The sequence below is a fragment of the Eurosta solidaginis genome, chromosome 3 (assembly GCF_040869045.1).
Source record: "Eurosta solidaginis isolate ZX-2024a chromosome 3, ASM4086904v1, whole genome shotgun sequence".
Classification (NCBI taxonomy): domain Eukaryota; kingdom Metazoa; phylum Arthropoda; class Insecta; order Diptera; family Tephritidae; genus Eurosta; species Eurosta solidaginis.
Genome location: NC_090321.1, coordinates 116,045,778 through 116,069,508, shown reverse-complemented (window position 1 = coordinate 116,069,508; position 23,731 = coordinate 116,045,778). Strand labels below are relative to the sequence as shown.

The following is a 23,731-nucleotide window of genomic DNA, read 5'->3' as shown; positions in this document are numbered from 1 at the left end:
TTGTGTATACAATTTGCTGAGGGATACTCACTGGACGAGGTAAAGTCACCATCATTATGGTGAGAAAGTGCTGTCAGGAATACATTAAGCTAATAACCCAATTGTGACTAAAACAGACCAGACGTTTGTAGTTCGAAGTCTTGATTAGGTAAAAGAACATTTTGGGAACGGCGTTGCCCCGCCCTATATACAAGTAAAATTTTTTGGTAACGCAGCGAATCGTCGCAGCGCTACATAGGCATCTACGCACAATGAAATGGGTGCAATGGCACACCTGATGGACAGACAACGTGATAATGAACCATATCGTACAAGTCGACCGGGTGGTATATTGTTGACATCAAGATCTGCTTGTCTACGATGTTGCGGAAATATTATTTCATCCCTAGTCAAAAGTATAAAACGAAGTTAATTTGGTTTAGACGTCCCGCTTATGATGATACGCTGTACCGAGATTTGTAGTGTTGGCGTTTGGCTCTTGTTGATATCATATATACAATATGGTAGCGCGTTCTACTTACCTGGGTTAGCTCCAGTAAATTACTGCAGAAAGGCTGAATCAACAAATGCGTGTAAGTCGGACATTATTTTGTACGTCAACCGCCTGAATACGGAAGAGTCTGTAATTCCTTATGAATATCATTACTTCGACTTTTGTACTGGCAATGAAAAGAACTCTCCCGTTGAAAATTTAGGACAAGTAGTTTTTGGAGAGCGCATTCGACCAGGACCTTATGATATTGAATTTCTCAGAGATGTCAAATGCGATGTGGTATGCTCCAAGAATTATACTGGTGGTGAGGTACAGAGTGATCGCCGCCTTATGGTACTAAAAAAGGGGATCAGCCTTAACTACCAACACCACTGGATTGTTGACCACATGCCTGTTACATGGTGCTAATTGGATAATGATAAACAGTATTGTAGCACGGGATTTCCTATGGGTTGCTTTGTTCACTCAGATAGCGATGAAGCATGTCTTGTTAATCCCAATTATAATCGCCGAGGCTTTTATTATATTTTTAATCATATGGATTTACGAATAACGTACCATAGTGGTCAACCTGAGGGGAAGGTAGGATTTCGAGGAAATGGCGGTCGAATAATATCTGTAAAAGTGACTCCACGTTCAATTAATCATCTAAAATTCGTTAAAGATAGATTGCGATAATACCGATCCCCTCGCTATTAAAAGTAATACACTAGGTCGTGGCGAACAGCTTTCCATCGTTTATACATACAGTGTTCTGTTCAATATGGATAATTCGGTAAAATGGTCATCACGATGGGATTATATATTAGAATCAATTCCACATACAAATATCCAGTGGTTTTCTATTCTAAATTCCCTAATAATAGTGCTGTTTTTGTCGGGTATGGTAGCTATGATAATGCTAAGAACACTGCATAAGGATATTGCACGTTACAATCAAATGGATAATGGTGAGGATGCCCAACTGGTACATGGTGACGTGTTTAGACCGCCGAGAAAAGGAATGTTGCTCTCAGTATTTCTGGGGTCTGGTGTTCAAGTAACGTTCATGACGTTGATTACTTTGGGTTTTGCTTGCTTGGGATTTCTATCCCCAGCTAACCGAGGAGCACTTATGACATGCGCAATGATTCTATTTGTTTCACTTGGCACGCCGGCAGGATATGTATCCGCAAGGATTTACAAAAGTTTTGGTGGAGTGAAATGGAAAAGCAATGTGGTTCTTACATCTTTAGTATGCCCTGGAGTTGTGTTCTGCCTGTTTTTCGTTATGAACTTGGTTCTTTGGCATGAAAGTAGTTCAGGCGCCATGCCTTTTAGTACACTCATAGCCTTGCTCGGCTTGTGGTTTGGAGTATCAGTTCCACTAACTTTTGTCGGCGCCTATTTAGGATTTCGTAAACGGGCGTTGGAGCATCCTGTACGAACGAATCAAATTCCACGACAGATCTCAGATCAATCGATTTACACACAACCTGTTCCAGGGATAATAATGGGAGGCGTTTTACCATTTGGATGTAATTTTATTCAGTTATTCTTCATTCTTAGCTCGATTTGGTCGAATCAAATGTACTATATGTTTGGTTTTTTATTTTTAGTTTTTTTTTTTTTTAATATAATTCATAACATGCTCTGAAACTACGGTTTTACTCTGTTATTTTCACCTCTGTGCAGAAGACTACCACTGGTGGTGGAGATCATTTTTAACATCTGGATTCACAGCGGTGTATCTTTTCATTTACTGTTGAAGAGGCATTTTAGTGAAGTGCACAGATGCGGATGAAAACACGTCTTGCTGGAGCACAGAAAGGCCATGGTTTACTTAGGAAGAAGGCAGATGCACTACAAATGCATTTCCGTATGATTTTGGGTGAAATTATTGAGACCAAAACTCTTATCGGGGAGATTATGAAGGAAGCCGCATTTTCTCTGGCCGAAGCCAAGCTCACTACTGGCGATTTTAATCAAGTAGTCCTACAGAATGTAACCAACGCACAGATTAAGACTCGCCCAAAGAAAGATAATGTTGCTGGTGTAACGTTACCAGTTTTTGAACCAGCAGAGGCGGCGTTAAGGGCTTATTCAGACAAGGCGACATGACGAAGAACGTTAATCCAACACAAATGGCAAAATTAAATCAACCAATGGCGGAAATGATCGATCCACGTATGTTGCAGCAAATTGGCGGAGCGGGGTTGGTGGTAAGTGACTCGCTTGGTTGAAGTATGCAAGTGTTAGGGTTTAGCAAAAATTACCTCTTAAGAAAGTCTTAGCATACAAAAAAAGGGCCGTTTATGTGCAGCATTATGTTAGGCACACCCATTTGTCTCATTGTTAAAAACCCGTAAACGTAATTTCTGTTCTTTCTTATTTGGATAAATTTTTGTTCACAATTTTGCAAACTTTAAATAACTTAATATATCGAAAATTTAGTCGAAATTCGGACTGCATCCACGTATTCAATGCTAACAAATAATTATAAATTAACAAGTTTGAGGACAGTGAAAAAACTATGTAGTGTGAAAAAAACTTGATAACGATCAGTTTTCTATACATTTCCTTTGACGGCAAAGAAATGATTTTTTCATAGCCTTATATTAAGTGGTATGGGATACTCATTTAATAGAAATGTCTGCTTAAATAATAGTAAACCTAGAACAATATAAATCATTGCATATTAGTTCATTTAATATTACAAGATTTTGAATTTGAACGTACAGAGAACTTGAATGTGTTTTTTACGCATGTGGAATGATTCACGTACACGTATGTCAAGGTCAAGCACATTAGCTCACGGTTAGTATAATTTGTAGTCTAAAATATATATATCGTCGGTGAAAGTTCAACCAATTGTTCTTGATGTATTCTTTGTATTTTTTAAGTGATTATATCAAATCGCCTCCACACTTTTTATATGTGGTTTGAGCTTTCATAGACGATATAACGTATTTACATAAATGAATATGTGCGATGGAAAACCTCATATTTCCTTTTCAATAAAATTAGGGATCATTTGCTTCCTAATAAAATACGTGACGCTTATGTGCATCCACAATTCATTACGGACGTTATGAAACCAGTGAAAACTGATGAAATCATGGATCAGGAAGTACCAAATTTATCTGGGGGTGGAACGAGGTACACATCCAGTCACAACACGCAACGCTCAATCAGTGAACAAAAGAGGGTGAGTTTAGAACTTGACTTACTACTAATGTATATGCCCACATAGTACGATATGTATACGCATCTAGGTTTGCATTTTAACTTGTTTGATAATTTGTTGCCAGTCTTTCACACAAAAGTTTTTGTTTTCGCAAATATTTTTTCGATTTTTTTTCATTGTAAAACTCAAATTTTATGAGTAGAAAAAATTTTGGGTGATGGGATGAAATTTTTTTTTTTTTTTTTTTTTTAAATTCAGTTGGCCGAGTGTTTTTGACCGAGTGCAGATGCATTATGTGGCAGATCCTGGATCTGCGTTAGGGTTCTGGTGTCCTCGCTCTGGGGAGTGAGTGAAATTGAGTTTGTTTGAAAATTGTAAATAAAATAGGGCGAAGGCCTTTATGTTCTGTGGCAGATAGCGGATCTGCATTAGGGCTGTTCTGGTATCCTCGTTATGGAATAACGCGTGAGTGGTATGGTTTTTCTGGGAGGCGGGATGTGGCGGAACGGAAGGATTGTTAAGAGGAACTCGTGGTCCTTTCACAATCTATCTCCGCAGGAAGAAGGATCAGTTTGACCAAAGGTCGTCTGACTTGATCCTTCTCGGTTATGAGGTCGACTACACGTACTCGGTTATCTTCGCCGGGGTGTACGTTGACGACTCTACCTAACCGCCATTCGTTGGGAGATAAATTGTCCTCTTTGAGGACAGCGAGATCTCCCACTTTTATATTTTCCTTGGGATGCTTCCACTTCACTCGTTTTTGGAGTTCGGATAAATATTCGGTTTTCCATCATCGGCAGAAGGTTTGATGGAGGGCCTTGAGCTTCTGCCATCTATTTAGCATGGAGGCAGGGCTTTCGTTCGCATCCGGTTCTGGCGGCGCCAGAAGATGGCTGCCCGTGAGGGAATGTCCTGGGGTTAGTGGCTCCAGGTCCGTTGGGTCATTGGACGCCGGGCTGAGAGGCCGTGAATTTAGGCATGCCTCGATCCGGCACAAAAGGGTTTGGAACTCCTCCATGGTATATTTATGGAGAGAAGCGACCTTTTTGAAGTGGCTTTTGAAGCTCTTCACTCCCGCTTCCCACAGGCCGCCCATATGCGGAGCGCCGGCGGGAATAAAATGCCAAGTTAATGCTTGATGGCTATACTTGGAGACTGTTTTGTCTCTGCTTTCTGCCAGGAAGGCTTTGAATTCCGATCGTAGAGATCGGGAAGCTCCGACAAAGTTCGTACCATTGTCGGAGTAGATGTTTTTTGGACATCCTCTTCTCGCGAAAAAACGCGAAAAGGCTGCGAGGAAGCATGGGGTGCTCAGGTCACTAGTGGCCTCTAGGTGGATGGCCTTAGTGGAGAAACAAACAAATAGGCATACGTAGCCTTTGGACAGTCGACATCCCCTACCGCGGTAGCTTTTTATGTCGAAAGGCCCCGCGAAATCTACCCCGGTATTGGTGAACGCGCGAGTAAAAGTAGTACGTTCGCAGGGAAGGGTACCCATAAGTTGGGACTGCGCCTGCTTCCTGGGAATAATGCAGGTTTCGCAATTGTGGATGATGGCTCTGATCATTGTCTTGACATTCGGAATCCAATACTGGGTTCGAATAAGGCGGAGCATGAGCTGGTTCTCGCCATGAAGGGAATCATGATGAATCATCATGACTGCAAGGTGAGACAGCCTGCAATTGTAAGGCAAGATGATCGAATGCCGCTCGTTGAATGACATGTCTTTTGAAGCCCCTAAACGCCCTCCTGTTCTGATAATGTCGTCTTTGTCGATGTATGGGTTGAGTGACAGGATTTCACTCTTCCGATCAATAGGTTCCCTATTCTTTAATTTTAAATATTCGGTACCGTAAAGTTGTTTCTGGCAGACTCGTATTAATGCTTGAGTCGTTGCCTTAATCTCATCGGCTGAGATTATGCACGACTTTTCTTGGAACACTGCTTTGGTTTAGGCGTTCTTTTATAGAATCTCCTAACATAAGATAAGACTTTAAAAGCTCGTGGCAAATCTGAAAATCGTTCAAGAATATCTGTATGATCTACCCTTGTCGTGGCATATGATTGTGCCCTCTTTTCCTCAACGGACGTGTTGTAATCGGCATCTTGTGCTGGCCAGTGAGAATTGTCTTCTTGTAGCCAAGAAGGACCCTGCCACCACAACGAACTGTTGACCAAATCTGACGCTAGTAGTCCTCTGCTCCCTAAGTCCGCTGGGTTAGATTCCGAGTCAACGTGAAGCCAGTCCTTATTACCGACCATATCGAGGATCTTGGTGATTCGATGTGCGACGAAGGTTGACCAAGTACAGGGCGGCTTGCGTATCCATGCGAGTACGATGGTTGAATCCTTCCAGAGGTGTACTGTTACTGGTCCCAAATGAATATTTCGGAATATTGATTCTATCATTTCTGCGAGAAGCACAGCGCCGCAGAGTTCTAAACGTGGTAGCGAGATGGTTTTCACTGGAGCTACTCTGGTTTTTGCTAAGAGTAAGTGTATGAAAACCTGATCGTCTCTTTTTACGCGCATATATATCGCTGCAGCATATGCTTTCTCGGAAGCGTCACAGAAACCGTGGATTTCTATTTCGCCTTCCGGGGAAAAATTTACCCACCGCGGTATCCGTATGTTATCGATTTCGCTATAGTGTTGGGTGAAGGTTTTCCACCGTTCTAATGTATTTGGTGAGACAGGCTCATCCCATCCGGTGCCTTCTAACCAAATATTATGCATTAATATTTTCGCCACTATGACCATTGGGGCGAGCCACCCTAATGGGTCGAACAGCTTGGCGATGGCTCACAATATTTCTCGCTTAGTTAGTTTTTCTGGATCCTCCAGTGGTCCTGCTTTAAAATAAAAGAGATCGGAGTGGGCATTCCATCTTATGCCCAATGCCTTCACGGTGCTGGTGTCTTCGAACGCCAGAAAGTTTTCGCTTAGTCGATCAGTTTTCGGGATGTCTTTTAGAACTGCCTCCGAGTTTGATGTCCATTTCCGAAGTGGAAAACCAGCTGACTGTAGTACCTGTCGTATTTCATCCCTTGCCTTAATGGTCGATGCGATGGTGTGTCCTCCCGCTAATACGTCGTCTACATACATGCATTCTCGCAGGATGCTCAATGCTGTTGGATGGGAATGTTCCACATCGTCAGCTAGCTGTAGAAGCGTTCTGATGGCCAGGTATGGAGCACAGTTAACCCCGAACGTTACAGTCTTTAACTCGTAGAGGCCTATTGGGTTACTAATGTCCTTTCAGAAAACAATCCTCTGAAATTTGGTATGGTTGGCATCCATCCAAATTTGCCTATACATTTTCTCTATATCGCTATTAAAGACATATCGATAGAGTCTCCAACGTAGAATAAGAATTGGGAGATCTGCTTGTAGTATTGGACCAGGGAGGAGAATGTCGTTTAGGCTGGTGCCATTAGCCGTCGGGCTTGAGGCATTGAAAACGACTCGGACTTTCGTCGTTATACTTTCTGCTTTGACAACGGCGTGGTGTGGCAGAAAGTAATTATTTGTTTCATCTGCCGCGACGACACTGCTGATCTTTTCCATATGTCCAAGCGTCTCGTATTCTGAGAGTACCCTAATATATTCTTTCCCTAAGTCCGGATTTTTTATTAACCGGGACTCGTTTCGATAATATTGTGAGAATGCGCGCTTAAGGGATCCTCCTAAACTCAACTCTTCTGAGTAGCCTTGCTTGAATGGGAGGGATACTACATACCTCCCTATCTTTGTTTCTTCTTGTTGTTTCTTTATACAACTGTTCGCAATATGCGTCATCTGCATTAATGCTTTTGCCTTTTGGCAAATTTTCTAACTCCCAGAATGCTTTTAGTTGGTTGTCCAGCGCGACTTCGTTGTAAAACGACACTATGTTCTTTGTTGGATTCGGCGCTTCAATATGACCGGTTAGTATCCAACCGAACACTGTCTCTTGGGCCAGAAGTGTATTTAGTACATTCTTTTTTAGACCGCTTAGTATAATTTGGGGATATATGTCTCCACCAAGTATGAGGTCTACATCTTCATTGACGTAGAACCTCTTGTCTGCCAAAACTAAGTCTGGGAATGCCTGCATAGTCATTGTTTCGATATGGCAGGATGGCAGATTCCCAGTTAGTTTGGCTAAAATTAGAACAGGAGTAGTCAAGCTAAAGCATGGGTCCACTGGTGAACGTAGCTCGATGGTGGATGCCTCTTTCACTTGAGCAGATACTGCGTTGGTGATGCCTGAGACTTGGGCATGCATTTTCCTTGCCGGCAAATTGATTCTGCGTTTTAGTCGTTCTGTCATGAAAGAGCATTCAGACCCTGAATCAATTAGTGCCCGCGCGGAGAAGTCGGTACCATTATAATGAATGTGTACGCGAGCAGTTCCTAATAGCACGCCTGTGCTGGAATGAGCATGACAGGAATTTACATTCTGGTTCGCAGAAGTGTTTGGTTGCCCCGATTCCTGTCTCCTTTGTGCTTGTGCTGAAGTTGACGGGACATTATCCGCGTCTTTAAATGGATTGCGCCTCGTAGTTTGCTGAACTGTATCCGCATGCAGGAGCGTGTGATGACGAGAGTGGCATTTGGCGCAGTTGTACGAACTGGTGCACCTCGTCACTGTGTGTCCTGGGGATAAACAGTTCAGGCATCCCCCCGTGGATTTGATGAAGTTGATTCTCTCCACTGGGGTCAGATCACAGAATCGGGGACAATTCCGTAACCTGTGTTCAGCTTTGCACATTTTGCAAAAAACCCTTGATGTTGATTTGGAGGTAGCTTTTGATACCTTCGTTTGGAAGGCACCAAGTCTTTTTATGGGGGTTTCGGTTGTATGCCGAGTATTCGCTGGCTTTTGTCCCTTTTGGGCGTTAGTTCCGGTGAAGCTAGACACTGTTTCCAGTGTCTGAAACCTATTTGATAGAAATTTGTCCATATCTTCCCATTTAGATATGTCCATTTTATGGTCTATGCTTTGTTCCCATAGAGCCAGGGTACTTTCCGGTAACTTTGTCGAACACAAATATGTTAGTATTGCATCCCAATTGGATGTGTCGATTTTGTGACACTTGAGGGACGATAGACACTTGTTTATATCGCTATGTAATTTCTTTAACGCGCTCCCACACTCACTCTCTACCTTCTTTAAATTAAAAAGAATTTGTAATTGCGTGTTGACTAATATATGATTGTTTTCATATCTTTCGCAGAGGTTTTTCCAGGCCATATCGAACCCATCATTTGTTAGAGGGCATTTTTTTACAATATCTTTGGCCTCGCCCTGTGTCTTGTTGTTCAGATGGAACAATTTCTCCACCCCCTGTAAGTCGGAATTATTTATGTATATAGCAGTAAACAGGTCACGAAAGGTTGGCTATGATAAATAGTCACCTTTGAAAATCTCCGTGTCGCAAGGAGGGAGGCGGATCTTATGCCCGCGAGGTGCAGCTGGGGGTGCTTGCTCAGAGATAGCACTATTCTCTACTTTTTTAAATTTCTCTGCCTCGGCAGATATTGTGCATAAGCATCGCATATATATTGCGTAGGTAGAGATCTGTTTTTTCCGGATGGCCAACACATCATTTGCGTCGACATCTTCTGATCCCATCAGTGAGTCAAACACAGACTTAACCTTCTTCCATAAGGAGCGCAACTCTTCTTGCTGTATCGCAAGAGTGTGCTTATTATGACTTTCCTCTGGAATAAGGCTGTACTGCTGTTCAAACTCTGAGATTAACTCAGCTGATCGGATATATGTTTCCATTTTCTCAACAAATTATTCCTACCCAACTAAAAACAAATTAATTCTTTGAACAAAAAAATGGAAACAATGCTTTGAAAGGTCGCTTTTATTTAGTTATTTCAGACTTGGCCGACTCGTCTGATATTTTTTTTCCAAGGGAAGAATAGGCAATGGTGTAACCTACTCGCCAACCGCACGCAAATTATATATATATGTATATATTGATCTGGCTATTAAATTATAAGGGTCAGACTTGGCCGATTCGTCTGGTTTTCCCACGATAAAAGTAAAACACAACAATGTGGCTTACTCGCCACCCGCACGTAAAATTGTATGTATGTATGTATCGGTGTGTGTATTAATTTATTTGCAGATTATTTTGTGCCGTAAGACAGGGAGCAGGGGGGAGCAACTCCAATGCGTATTGTGCGAAGCAAAGGGGGGCCACTCGCCACTTGAGCGTTCAATTTTATTATAAAAATACGTGCGCGCGTTGATATAAAAACTCGACGAAAAGTGTAAAAAATTTTATAAAACTCTTGTGCGAAAAGCGACTGTGTGACAAAAATTTATCGAATTAGTGCAAATTAAAGTGAAACAAAGGAAGAATGTAAAATTGCCACAATCGAAATGGCGTGAGAATTTTTTATATGGAGGTGAGGTTATGTGTACCTCTTCCCTGTGCTGTGTCTGGAGAGCCTTACCGCTGGTGGGGGGACAGACCAGATAGTCACAAGGAATTTAAGACAACGTTAATGAGCCGCGTTTGCACTTAATTTTATTTTTCGACACTAATAAATTGTTCACACTTTTCGCGGTTAATCACAGTCACTACGCGTTTGGCACTTGGAATATATATTTTTTGATGGTTTTTAACCAAAAAAAATGTGGCAAGAAATATATAAACTTACGTTGCTGCTGCGTGAAGTAGTGTCTGTTGTGGTGTTGCTGCGGTAAATTGCTTAGATGTGTAATGCCACCAGAAATTAAAAGATACCACCACGATAACTTGCACCAGGAGTGTACCACCAAGCGTGTATATCACCAATAAAAATGTTGAGTATTACCACGAAAGAAAAAACTGGTATCACCTCTGCAGTGTATGAATGTTCGCTTAATTTGGCGCGTATTACCAAGATGATCCAAAATTATCACCAAGAAATGCGTATGAAGAGTTAAATTTATTGGAATTGGACTGTATCAGTGTATTGGCGTTGGTTCCTTTTTCGGGGAGAAGGACCATGAACAATTGTGGTGTGTCGCAAACTCGGCAACGGAGTGGAGGCACCACAATTGCGTTTGGGTTAAATTTAAAAAGAAAAGAAAAGGACGCGAGAGAGATTTCTCGTTATAATAATGATTTTATTTGAAGTGAAAATTAAAATTAGTACAATAATTTACTTTTGTAATAAAATGTGGCGGGGCTCCTCGGACAGTGTTAGCTCTGGTTCGCTCAACGATCGCTGGAAAAGTAGACGGTTGCCTTGTCGAGGACAACCGTTGAACCGCGGAAAAAGTCTCCGGTTTTAAGGGGAAGCTTCCCCACATAGTTGTACCGGCATGCATGTATATGTGTACGGACAACATAACCCTACCTATGTACACATATACATGCAGGTGGGCGAACTAGGCGTCGATAATATGGTGCTATTAGGGTGGCGCAAATTAATGAGAATTTAGGCGTCGGGCCTAAACACCCGCGATAAAATCTATGCAATAGCTTAAAATCAAGGAACAATTATGTACGTAATTACTGTACTAAGTTCAACAGCAACAAAGGCAATTATGTACACCGCGTGTGTGTTTGTTGGTGTGCATCATCTAGCATGCAGGTCATCTGGCATCTGGCATTTACCAGTGCCATCTACAGCGCAGTAGTGAAGATAAATGTTCACCAAAGACAACAACCAATATTCGCATAAATAGATCAAATTTTATCTAATCAGCCTGCTGCTAACGCCGAAACTTTTTCGAACCTTTTTTGACAAATATCCGTTACGGTTTTTATTGATTTAGTCGCCAAGCCCGCAATAAAATCTATGCAATAGCTTAAAAACACAAGCAGGTCCTTGGTGAACTCCAAAAACAGGCGTCGGACCTTTATGCCAGGAATTGCGCGGTGAATCCAGTACTCAGGGAAAAGTACCCAAAACTTGCGGAAGAGGATCGCATACTCCACAGGGAAACGCGAGTCACTCTGGCTCAACTTCGTTCTGGATACTGTAACAGGTTAAACTCTTACATATCCAGAATCAACCCCGACATACAAAATGTATGCCCCGCTTGCAATGTGTCCCCACATAACACCAACCATCTCTTTAATTGTAATGTGGAACCAACGCCTCTAACGTCCCTTTCATTATGGTCCAACTGCGACAAGAACATAGGCATAGACAGAGGTTTACAAAGACACACACAGCCAATATCTATTAAAAATATTAAACTTACTTATCAAACACAAAGACAACATTATGAAACGACTAATGCAAAAAATGGAGGAAGCAATATTAAAACAAAAGGAAAAGTTGAGCGAAGTGGATTTGAAACTGTTTATGGGAAATGAGAATAATATTCCGAATAATCTGACAGCAACGCTAAAGAAGAAGCAAGAAAGAAAACGCGAAAGACTGCGATCCAAACGGAACAAAATATTTACAAACAACAAAAACCAGGAGAATTGGTTTATAAACAATACCAATGTGAAGTTTCCTCTTGAGGTAAAAGCGGTGTTGGCAAAGAGACCGAAATTCGGATTGCCGGTGGACAACAAAAGTCTTCCTCTCTTTCAATATATAGCTGATGGAGAAAATTTGATACAGACGATGAATACCAGAGAGCAGAAAGAAGAAGCTCGTATAAAATTATCATTGCTTGTAAAAAGCCACTCAGCAACAAACGAACAAAGCGCAATGGACATAGCAACCACAGACACAGGGGCACAAACGATACAATTTCTAAACAAAAATAAAAACATAAAAAATCTAACATCGGATAAAGGAAATAAAACAGTTGCAATGAAAACAGAAGATTATAACAATAAAATGCAGAATATTTTAAATGACTTGACGACATACAGAGTGCAAAGACAAGACCCCACATGGCGATTACAAAATAGGAATAACTGTTTAGTCGAAAAATTGTTTAAAAGGGAATTGATTACAAAGATGGAGAGAAATAAGCGCACTACCAGTACGGCGCTACCACCAAGAATTTATGGGCTCCCGAAGATTCATAAAGAAGGAACACCACTAAAACCGATTTGTTCAGCGATTGGATCACCAGGGTACGGATTATGTAAATATATCGCAGAAATATCTAAAATTGTTACGGCGACTTCATCATATAACATAAAGAACACGATAGAGTTCAAGGAAAGAGTAAATAATACTTACATTTATGATGATGAAAAACTGATCTCTTTCGACGTGGTGTCACTCTTTCCGAGCATACCTACACAGTTAGCACTTGACGTAATACAAGAAAAATGGACAAAGGTTGAAGAATTCACGAAGATACCAAAATAGTTATTTATGGAAATAGTAAAATTCTGAATTCAAGGAACCAGATATTTTAAGTTCAATGACACCATATATACGCAGCTAAAGGAATGCCAAGTGATAGCCGCCATACTTATGGAAAAATTATTGGACAACACAATGGATAAATTGGAACGAAAGTCACGATTACTTACGAAGTATGTCGATGTCAACGATAGTCAACGAAGATGAAATAGAAAATACACTTGACGCACTGAACAATTTTGACGAAAATATAAAGTTTACAGTAGAAATAGAAATGGAAGGAAAGTTACCTTATTTCGACTCTGAAGTAAATAGACGAGGAAATAAATTAAAGCTGAAGTGGTATAGGAAACCAACGTCATCAGGACGAATTATAAATTATAATTCCAAACACCCAAAGGCTGTATAAGACGAATGTTGCAGACGTCGGACGAGGTTTACCACAAAGAAGTACAAAACGAGATATTTTCACTATTAAAAAACAATGGCGCATAATCATAGTCAAAATAAAAATAGGTTTTAAATTTAGTTTCAGCTTTTTTGACAGATAGCTCATACAAAATTATGTCAAAAAGCTGCAACTAAATTTAAAATCTATTTTATTTTGACTATGATTATGCACCAATGATTTTCCGACACATACAATAAAATCACTACTAAAAAGGGTTAATTCTGCCAACAGTCAACAAAAAGCTGAAGAGGTATTCATATGTCATTAGCTCATGTACCTCAACTGTCGGAGCGGCTAGCAAAACCAGACTGCTACAATAGAGAAAAAATAAAGATTGCCCACAATCCGACGAACACATTAAAAAATATTTTCAACAAAACAAAATCGAAAATACCACAAATGGAAAAAAGCAATGTAGTGTACAAAATTTCATTTAGAGGTAATGGAGAAAATAGGTGCAATAGCGTATATGTGGGCACAACAAAGTTAAAACTAAAGACCAGACTGTCACAGCATAAGTCTGATTTTAAAAATTGCAAGACAGCGCAAAACCAAAAAACAGCACTGATGGCCCACTGTGCCGCTACTGGCCATTCAACGAATTTCGATGATGCGAGAATTCTCATACAAGAACAAACATATACGAAACGATTCACACTAGAGACACTACATATAATAAACACACCGACGGGCAGAAGACTAAACTTTAAAAGTGATACAGATGACTGCGCTCATATATATAAACACTTACTAACAAATAGTTAGTTTAAAACTCCGCGTCACACAGAAAGGAGTGAAATTGAATGTATGTACACATGATGAATGTTTTTATGTTATTTATATGATTATTTTTTATGGTATTATTTTGTTTATTGATTGTATGTTTTAATTAGTTTACCCTGAAGATGGTTACTGTGGAGTAACCGAAATTTATTGGTATAAAAAACAATTATATTTGATTAAGACCTCGAGCCAGCAGAACAACAGCAAATTAATTTCTGTTCTTCATCCCTAGACTAAGCTCTATTAAATATATTTAAATAAAAATGTCTTATCATTGTCTATTATCTTTTGTTAATTAATTAGTTAATTTATTGTCATATTTTTAAATATTACATTTTTTGTTTTTGTAACTTTTTTTTTTATCTTATGCTGTTTTGACTAGCACTTTAAAATAATTTTGTCAAATTGTTGTGCTGGGAAATTAAATAAAAATACAAAAAAATACAATACTGACTACTGTACGCCAATGAATGTTTTCGTTAAAAACTATAGTATATATATACCATCGCAACAAGACTGGAATACCAGACAACATACGGTACCGGGTGCCATCAACATATTCACGAATGGTTCTAAGCTTGACGGGAAGGTGGGAGTAGGCATCTTTTCACTGGATCTAGGTCTAGAGTTCTCTTTTCGCCTACCAGATCACTGTAGTGTTTACCAAGCGGAAATGCTGGCAATACACAGGGCTGGGTCTATGCCTAAGGATGTTAAACGGGTGTTTATTTTCTCAGACAGCAAGCCCGCTTTAAAGGCCCTGGACTCATTCGTCGACAACGCAAAGTCGGTCACTGAATGCCGCAGATCTCTTAACGAGATGACTCAGCACTTCAGTATCAGCCTTATATGGGTACCTGGGAACAGGGATATTGAAGACAACTGCAGAGCAGACGAGCTGGCCAGAAGAGGCACCACCGACCATATCCTACCTGCAACAGAATAAACGGCTACCTCCCTGATCTCTCCAGTTTTTTTGCCTCGTGAAACCTGGCATTATCACCGACTAAATGCTGCGCGACCTTATTTACAACTTGGATGCCCTAAATGTCGACCATTTTGAACATCCACGTCGATGGCAATACGCTACCGACTGTCCTCCACCCCAAAATCTAGGGTGTGACGTTTGATTAGGATCTACATTTTGGTGAGCATGCAGCCGCAATTGTACCGAAAATCCAGAGCCGTAATAAAATCCTCAAATCTCTTGATGGCAGTACTTGGGGAAAGGATAAAGAAACGCTCATTACTACTTACAAAGCAATTGGCCAGCCGATTGCATGCTACGCGTCCCCTATATGGTCGCCAAGCCTTGAAACTACTCACTGGAAGAAGCTACAGGCCTGCCAAAATACTGCTCTCAGAATCGCAACAAGCGCGTCGCTCTATGCATAAACTGCCTATCGAAAAATCATAAGGTAACAAACTGCACTTCCACATTCAAGTCTAAGCTGTGCGCTCAGGCTCACCATACACTCTTACATCGCAATCAAATGAAGTCAGTGCCAGTACCAGAACCTTGGTGCGCTAAAGGAATGTTTCTTGTGTAGATTGCTTAATTTATCAAATTTGTTCTATTTTTGGTGACGCTATTTTAGCCCACACAATATAAAATTATAAAACAAAGTGCAATACATCTGGGAAACACAAGCACCAATCAGGTGAACGTGTATTTAGTTTTAAACATTGAAAGTTGGTTCTCCAGCTGTGAGCTGCTTTTTTGTTTTTGTTGCCGGCAAGTAGTTTTATTAAAAAAAGCCACAACAACAACGCTGCACTGCCCGCGCTTAAAGAACGTTGTTTGTGTACTTACTAAGCATTATACCTATTTTTTTAGTGCTGCCAACCAGTGAGAATTTATTTAAATCGAGGTATTCTTGGATTTCACATGAAAATGGCTCTGCATTCCACTAAACCTCGTGCTGAAACTGTAAGCAATGAGATGGAAATTACTAAAGCTCCCCGTATTAAGGCCCGATTAATGGTGACTTATAACCATAAAACCATAACCAGATAAAACAGCTGATCGAACCTACCTTATGGAAATCAATGTAATCGATTAATGGTGCCATACCATAACGATAACGCCATAACCATACCATAGCCAACCAATTGAATTTAGGTTTTCTGCCATATCCACAAACAGCTGTTTCTTCATTCGCCTATTTTTTTTTTTGCTATTTTCTGTATGTGTGTAAAATTTTTTTGTTTGCCGATTTTTTCTTTTGGTAATTAAAAATTCTATTGTTTCGTTTATTTGAAAGACAAATTAATTTCGTTTATTGTTTATGCAGATCATAATGGATGACTGCAAATTAATTGAATTTGTACGCGATTTCCCATGCTTTTATGACAAGGCAAACCGGGATTTTAAGGACGCAAATAAAAAAGTGCCGCTTGGAAGGATATAGCAGAGAATTTAGGTGTGGATGGTAAGTAATAATGAATAATCTTATAACATGTGCGTACATAGGTATGATTATTCCCAATAGTGGCAGTAGCAGTAAGGCGATAGGGGAATTTACGAGAGCGTTTTAGTAAAGAGATAAAGAGCAGTAAAAACACTCCAGGAAGTGGCGCGTCTGATGGAAAGCAGTGGGTTTTCTTAGAGAGTCTTCAGTTCCTAAGAGCCCACATTATACCCCGACCGTAAGTATAATGGAATTACTTAACATGTTTGATTATGAACAAATTTTCTATTACAACAGAATGCGGCATAGCTATCAAAATATAAACAGAAGTGTTGAAGGGGGCAAAAATACACCCACCATTTGCGAGTCACGCCCTGCAACTCCCACTTTACCTGAGCTGCTATCTATAAATACACAGTCTCCTCCAATTCCTACAGCGCAGCTGTCATCTGCTTTATCTCAGTCGTCTCCGATGCCACAACCGCAGTCTGAGCCATCAACATCTCGCGAACGAAAACGAACGGCAGCTTTGCGTGATGAATTGGACGCTGCCATAATGGAGACCGTCCAAACTTTGAGGGATGTATGTGAAGAAAAATCAGGCGGTGGTGATGCAACAGTGCACTGAGATAGTCATGCAAGCTCAGATGGAGCAGAACGACGAAGCAGAGATTGTGGAATACTTGTATGAAAACCAGTAGGGTGATTGCCATTTTTGTAATTTTAAAACTAAAAGGCTGGCACTACAAATGGGTAATTATTTACTTTAGCTCACAATCACTAAAACACGTCCAAAAATGTCGGGAGGGATGTTAAAAGGCGGGCCTTGACCTCGGGATCAATACGAAGGCGAAAAAAAAAATTAGCTTCTATCAAAAGGTGTCCAGAAACAAACAAATAACCCCCGGTTGAGCCAAAATCGAGAGCCTGATCCAACGCCGGGTACGAGATCTAAACTATTTCTGCATAATTGTGGTCTACAACAAAATCATCAAAAATACAACTACATGAAAATTTGAAACTGGTGGTTTAAAAATATCTATTGCCTGAAATAAACTTTTTAATTTTCGCCTTTGGATTATTTATACCGAGGTCAAAACCCGTCACCCGACACCTCTGCCAACATTTCTGGACGTGTTTTATCAGTTTGGAGCTAAAGTAAACAATTACCAAAAAAGGCAGGCATACAAATATATGTAAGTAAGAAGTTTTTGTATATCCACTTTTTATACATATTTGTATGTCTGCCTCTTTATGCTTTTTGACGCCAGCCTTTCAATAGCAAAACCTATCTTTTTAGTTTATAAAGAAATAAGAAAGAAAAATACATCCCGTGACATGTATTTAATATGTCAATATGAATGCGACTGCAAATATGCCACGGGATGTTTAGTTGAGATTCCTAATGAAAGTACAAACTGTATTTATAAATGGATGTACAGTTTTGTTCACAAAAGCAGTAGCAAAAATTATTGCAACATTTTATCGGTTATTTGTTTCTTTAATTTAATTTTATTAATTTTAGAAAAAACTTGAATGTATTGTATAACGAAAACTATGTAAACCAATTTCAAAGACGTTTTCAAAGAAATTAGAAAATTCCAGAAGTTATTGTAAATCTTCATAAAAAATTCAAACTTTTTACTTGGATATTTTAGAAAATTTTTTAGTATGGAGTTTTGTAGGTTGATGAATTTTAGTCTAACAAAGTGCAATTTTGAAGTCTGCCAAAATTCCCATTGATTTTTGACACACTTCAAAACTGCACTTTGTTAGACTAAAATTTATTAACCTACTCAATACTCAAAATTTTTTTAAAATTCCAAGTAAAAATTTTGAATTTTTTATGAAGATTTTCAAAAACTTATTGAATTTTCTAATTTGTTTGAAAATGTTTTTGAAATTGGTTTACATAGTTTTCGTTATACAATACATTCAAGTTTTTTTTTTAAATTAATAAAATTAATTAAAAGAAACAAATAACTGATAAAATGTGGCAATAATTTCTGTATGTAGATATATTTGAGATTCCTAAGAAAGTACAAAATGTAGATTGAAAATCGAATTGCGATACATTAATTTCTTTATTTATTAATATATTATATGTCGTATTGCATGTATCATGAAAGTTGACCTATCCTAATATAATAATACGTTAATTCGAGTATAAAAAATTATGGTGACTATTGAATTGTGATAATGTAACAAAGAAATACACACAAGAACTTAAATTTTTATAATAGTAGATATGTACACACCTGCTCATATTAATGGTGAAAATAGTTTATTCGTAACATATACTGATGTACAGTTGCGAGCACTAAAATAGCAGTGAAAATTACTGATGTATTTTATCAGTTATTTTCTCCTTTTATTTATTTTCGTTAATGGTAGAAATAACTTCAATGAATTGTATAACCAAACAAATGTAAATTTATTTCGAAAACATTTTCGGGAAAATGCGAAAATTCGAAAGGTGTTGAAAAATCTTCATGCAAATTTCAAACTTTTATTTAGAGTTTTCAGAATTTTTTTTAGTATGAAGTTTTGTAGTCTAATCAATTTTAGTTTAACAAAGTGCATGTTTGAAATCTCTCAAAAATCGCATTGATTTTTCCCAATTTTTTTTTTCAAAGAGTGTTTTAGATTTGGTTCCATACAAAGAGTAAATATTTATATGGAAGAAAATCTAAAACACTCTTTGAAAAAAAATTGGCAAAAAGCAATGCGATTTTTGAGAGACTTCAAACATGCACTTTGTTAAACTAAAATTGATTAGACTACAAAACTTCATACTAAAAAAAATTCTGAAAACTCTAAATAAAAACTTTGAAATTTGCAAGAAGATTTTTTAACACCTTTCGAATTTTCGCATTTTCCCGAAAATGTTTTCGAAATTGGTTTACATGTGTTTGGTTATACAATTCATTGAAGTTATTTCTAAAATTAACGAAAATAAATAAAAGGAAAAAATAGCGTTTATAATTCACACTACTATTGTCGTGTTCACAGCTGTATGTGTTATTATTGATATTCATTTAAAATATAGCATAATCTATACCAAAAATCTTATACGTATATAAAAGTTTCAAAGTTTACACATTGCCAGAATTGATTTTTAGGTAATATTTGAGGATGCAGCTTTGTTGCCCATTGGTTAGTAATAGCTCAAACGTAAATTTTTGTTCATGCATTAGGGGATGAAAATTTAACACTTTCTAACTTGCACATTATTATAACAAAATTGAATAAGAAACAAAGTTGCATACAAGAGATTTTTTAAAAGTTCTGCTCAAAAAGTTTCAAAGTTCGTGACGGATTTTTAAAGTTTTTTATATGAATTAAATTTGCGTATATATGAAAGTGCAAAAAATATGTATTTAAAATTTTTTTTCGTTTTCCTTCAAAATTTTGAATTCAATTTTTCGTTTTCCGGCAAAATATTTAATTTGAATTTTGCACTTTCCATTTTATACTAAATTTTAGTATGTGTAAACACTAAAGTGCAAAACTAGAATAAGAATGCAAAATACAAACTTTGTGGTATTATATTATGCTCTATTTAATATACACGAGACAGAATTGCAATTTTTACCAATTTTTGATTTAGCGAAATTATTTGAACTAACTTTATATATAAAAAACCATAATATATGTTTTAAAAATATATGAAGTATTGTTTCAGTATCGTTTTTTACTGTATGTATACAGAAAAAATGAAATAAATTATATTATTCTATGTTAAAATAATTTGAAAAGCTTATGATTTTGTAGCAGCATTGTGTTTGTGCAGCAGCAATGGTTGTTGCTTTGTTTTATTGCGTATCCGCCTTCCGCCGAAATGATCTATAAGGAGGTAGTCAAAATGTAAAATAACTTCTAGATGAGTGTATATAAGTTGCGTTCTTACCTCCTGAAATATATTACTCGATGTGATTTTGAAATGCTACTGCACCATCGGTCATAAAGTAGTTGGTGAGGTATTCCCGATACTCGTATGTACTATTTCGGCCCCTTCTTCGAAATGAGTGTACTGTCCGCAGCGGACCTCCACAAGTTCTTAGTTCGTTCCTCCATTCTGCACTCGCCCCTTCTCCGTCAGTGTAGTTTTCTGGGCAATACCACTGACTAGTATCGTGGAACGTAATGAAATTATGCAGCACTAAACATGCGAAACGATTTTTTCTGTATTTTCAGGATAAAACTCCATTTTGGTTTTCAATACTCTCCATCGCGCAGCCAAAATCCCAAATGCGTTTTCTATAACGCGGCGGGCCCGCGACAGTCTGTGATTAAAACTCGTTCCCTTGTCGTATTCATTCCCGGATATGGTTTCATTAGATTGTTTTTTAAGCGAAATGCACAATCTCCAACGAAGGAATGCGGAAAGGGTTGTGACGATAATGGAAGAGGAGTATCTGGTGGAAGTGGTAATCGATTTTCCAACAGATCTTCCCCAAACCTTGTTCCACGAAAAATGCCTCCATCGCTTTGACTTCCATAAGCTCCTACGCTTACAGCGGTAAAATGGTATTTAGCATCGCATGCTGCCAACAAGGCGATGCTGAAAAACTTTTTATAATTAAAAAACAGTAATCCTGACTTCGGAGGGCATTTTATAGCAACGTGATTTCCATCAATAGCACCTACATAATTTGGCATGTTCCACATTTGGGAAAAAGTCAGTTGTTATATCTTTTTATTGCTGCTCTGTGGGTTAACTTAAATATATTGGGGAAAGCGTTTGCCAGATAGCCTCGCAAGTCTCCGACACAATCATCCTCACAGTGCTCTTTCCAATTTTGTGGCTCCAAGTAATTTTTTGAAAGGAATACCATGTGCCAAGTACCTAAAAATCATACTAATTAATACAATATACGATGTTAGTATCTGGAAATTTTTTACTGAAGTGTAATGGATAAACGTTCTTCCACACCAATTTGTTGTTTGAAGCTGGAGAGTGATGGGGCCATTAGTTTTAAAAAGTGTCATAAACCGGCAGCGACATTCTTGTTTGCGCAAAAAACTCGCTTTCGTCCATATCCTTAATTTTTAAGAAAGTCTTTTGGTGATATCCGGCTTGAGTCCTATTAGCATTAATGTGGCGGGCATGCCATCGTCTTTTTTGTCTTTTTTGTTTTGTTCTTTCAGCATATAACGCCATTATGCTGAGGAACAAGTTGTCAATTTCTTCGTCAATGCTCATGTTAGCTTAAACAGGAATAAATATATATGTTTTGTTTACTTCTTTTCTTAATTATCCATTATATATAGTGCGGTTCATAGACGCGATAGCAAGGAATTGCCGGCAGACGAAACCACAACCCAGGAGATAAGAAAATTATTGCTCTCAATGCGGAGTTCAAGCAATTGGTCTACCAACAGACCAAACGGTAAGAGCACCTCAGGATATGCAACCGCTTTGCTGGTGTTGGTATATATGGTCAACCGTCAATCCCTAACAGACCCTACCAAATATAACGACAGAGTATTAATGCACTTCCCACGGCAGCCGGTTCTAAGCACCAAATGGTTTTGTGTGGCAGTTTCCGTGTTTTATTTGAAGATACTTACTGTTAAATTCACGTCCTTGCACTCAAATATATATAAATCTTCGCCTATATGTAGTGCTATATTTAATTAAATCTGTAAGAATACCGAAATACTTATTAACTTGTTATACTTTTAATATGTGAACAGCTTACATTGAGATACGTGTAGATATGGAGCTTTATTCACCACCTAATTGTTTCACTATGTAGATATGCACCCAATTTGTTGCAATATTAATAAAAATACTATTATAAGATATTCGCAAAATACGACTCCGAGCTTGTTAGATCTCTTTATCACGTCAAGCCCGGACCATGTTCTTAAGTTTGACCAAATTAGCTTTATTTCGGACCATGACTTAGTTTTTTGTACACTGGATGTTTTGGGATTTGTCTAATGTCGACTGGACCGCGTGTTGGAGTATTGCTACGGTGGATGCGAAGCTGAACTTTTTGAATAAAACTCTTGGTAAACTTTATGATACACACGTCCCTCTAAAAAAAGTGAGTGTTAAAACTAACTCTGTTCCTTGGTATAACGGCAAAGTGAGATATGCAATTAAAAATCGTAACAAGCTTTACTCCAAGTGGAAGAGGAGCAAAACCGAGTTTGCCTGGTCGCAGTATAAAATCGCCCGGAATAAAGCCACTGATATTACCAGAAAAGCCAAACAGATGTACTGCGATTATAAGCTAAACCCGTCACTACCTTCAAAAGACTTATGGCGCAATTTGAAAAATCTAAATATACATGGTAAGCAGCAATCTGAGTGTCAGGTTGATCCGGATACCCTTAATGACTATTTTGTTAGCTCAGGCAACCGCCGGGTCAATCCTGTACCTTATCATATAACCAGAAACCTTTCACCGGAGAATAACTTTGAGTTTAGGGCAGTGTCGGAGGAAGAGGTTCTAAAATCACTTATGGCCATTAAGTCCAATGCAATTGGTGAATAAATAATGCAGTCGAGCTTAGTAATTATAGGCCTATTAGCATCTTATCTGCTTTTGCAAAAGTGTGTGAGTCCTTGATGGCTTCTCAAATTTCAAAATATGTCCTAGATCACCATCTTTTAAGCCCATTCCAATCAGGGTTTAGATCCAAGCATAGTTGGTCTACTGCAATAATAAAAATACTTGACGATATAAGAATAAAATTTGATAATAGTGACCTTACTCTCCTGTGTCTCCTTGATTTCTCTAAGGCATTTGACTCAGTCAGCCATAGTCTCCTATGCATAAAGCTTATGGCTAGTTATGTGGCGAGAAGGACCCAGAGAGTGTTATGCAAAGGCTCTGCATCAAAACCATGTACTGTTTCCTCGGGTGTACCACAAGGCTCTGTACTAGGCCCTCTCCTGTTTAGTCTTTTTGTCAATGATGTGTTCTCTGTTTGCCAGTACGTAAATATCCATGCTTATGCCGATGACATTCAATTATATTTGTCTAGCCGTGTTGGTCTCATCGAGGATTTGTGTTTTAAAATTAATAGTGATTTGTCTGCAATTTCGAAATGGGCGTTTGAAAACTGTCTCTGTTTAAATGCTCAAAAGTCCTATGTGTTGCCCATTAGTAACAGTGTTGTGCACGTTGAAGATA

General features: G+C 38.5%; 2 long non-coding RNA genes and 1 pseudogene across 2 annotated transcripts; 2 read left to right on the top strand and 1 right to left on the bottom strand.

Moving 5' to 3' along the window:
- Positions 1 to 370: 370 nt before the first annotated feature.
- LOC137246613 (transmembrane 9 superfamily member 2 pseudogene) lies at positions 371 to 2,241 on the top strand (annotated as a pseudogene).
- Positions 2,242 to 16,339: 14,098 nt separating this feature from the next.
- Positions 16,340 to 18,075, top strand: LOC137246612 (uncharacterized). Its single transcript, XR_010951599.1, has 4 exons — positions 16,340 to 16,397; positions 16,464 to 16,601; positions 16,662 to 16,818; positions 16,878 to 18,075. It is a non-coding gene; the product is annotated as an uncharacterized lncRNA (long non-coding RNA).
- Positions 18,076 to 20,351: 2,276 nt separating this feature from the next.
- On the bottom strand, positions 20,352 to 23,304 carry LOC137246615 (uncharacterized). The gene is made up of 5 exons (XR_010951600.1): positions 22,286 to 23,304; positions 22,155 to 22,226; positions 21,486 to 21,791; positions 20,491 to 21,429; positions 20,352 to 20,426 (listed from the first exon to the last, which is right to left on the bottom strand). It is a non-coding gene; the product is annotated as an uncharacterized lncRNA (long non-coding RNA).
- Positions 23,305 to 23,731: the final 427 nt, after the last annotated feature.